Raw genomic sequence first — 1,616 nt, forward strand, 5'->3', positions numbered from 1 at the left:
ATTCTCTGAAGTCTAGACATTTGTCTGGTGGCATGAGGGTGATTTGGACATTTGGCAGGGGAAAATGGTCTCTGGTTGTCAGAGGGCTCTTCTACTCGCTCCTCGGGGTGCATATAAAATATAAAAACCCAGTCCATTCATCTTTGTACCCATAAGTTCCACTTTCCAAGGCACAGGGAATTTACCAGCCTATTGAGTAGAGAAGTCAAAAGCTGACATTTCTTTTCTACTCTGATTGATCTGGAGAGCCAGAGTGTGAGTTGACAAAGGAGGCGGTGTATTTCCACCATGCTGAAGGTATGACTGTGTTGTTCCAGGAGTTTTACTCATTCAGAATATTAAAAAAAATTTATTTTAAGATTTATTTATTTGAGAGAGAGTGGGGGGATGGACAAAGGGAGAAGGAGACAGACAGAATCTCAAGCAGACTCCCTGCTGACTGTGGAGACCATCGTGGGGCTTAATCTCATGACCCCGAGATCATGCCTGAGTTGAAATCAAGACTTGGATACTTAACTGACTGAGCCACCCAGGCGCCCCTCATTCAGAATATTTATTAAGCACCTAATGTGTGCCAGGTGCTACTGTAGGTGCTGATAGTAAACAAGACCCAACTAATTCCAGAATGATATTAGTCACCTCTTGTTCAGAATAGCATATTCTGGATGTCCCCAGATGGCCATAAGTTTCTGAGGTGTCCTGTGAATTACCAAAAAAAGATGACGTGATGGTCACTATAGTGACAAGCATATTTTGTTGCATCCTGATATTTTTTAGAAATAGATGGTGGGGCGCCTGGGTGGCTCAGTGGGTTAAGGCCTCTGCCTTCAGCTCAGGTCATGATCTCAGGGTCCTAGGATCGAGCCCCGAATCGGGCTCTCTGCTCGGCAGGGAGCCTGCTTCCCTTCCTCTCTCTCTCTCTGCCTGCCTCTCTGCCTACTTGTGATCTCTATCTGTCAAATAAATAAATAAAATACTTAAAGAAAAAAAAGGAATAGATGGTTTATCCAACACATTGATATTTTCCACAACTATTGAATTAAACTGGATGGCCCATTCCTAGAACACAGGGAGAAGTAGACATACACTACAACAGTTACTTGTACCATTTTGATAGTTTTCTCTTGCTTGTATATTTTCCTTGCATGTGTTCTTTGGTCTCTCGCCAATTATTATTTCTTTTCTGACCTGCTGGATTGTGAGCTTCATTAGAGGAAGAACCTTCCTAGCTCACATCCCACTGAGGACTTGGCCTGACCGACAACTGGCCTGAGGCGAAGGGCTCAGGCAAGTTGAAGGGGGGAAGGGTCTGCTGCCTGGTGAGATGTGCAAGTAAGCCCTGTGTCAGCTGTGCACTGGGAGCTTTTTTTCTGATATTCAGTGGAAGACTGTCAGGGGAAATGAGGTCCTAAGACACCTCTCTCCCATGGTTCTCTCAGCTTCTCTGAAATGACTCGATGGGGTAAAAAGTCTCTCCAGATTTCCTCAAGCACTAATGGTTTCTGCTTCTAGGACTCCTAGGCAGAAACTTAAAGAGAGTTTGGGAGTTGGTCCTCTTTTTTGACTTGAAGGAATCCATGCGCTGGGAAGCCAGTGAGAGGTCAGAGTCACTGATT

The sequence above is a fragment of the Enhydra lutris genome, unplaced genomic scaffold (genome assembly GCF_002288905.1).
Source record: "Enhydra lutris kenyoni isolate GAN:26980312 unplaced genomic scaffold, ASM228890v2 scaffoldscaffold1, whole genome shotgun sequence".
In the NCBI taxonomy this organism is placed as follows: Eukaryota; Metazoa; Chordata; class Mammalia; order Carnivora; family Mustelidae; genus Enhydra; species Enhydra lutris.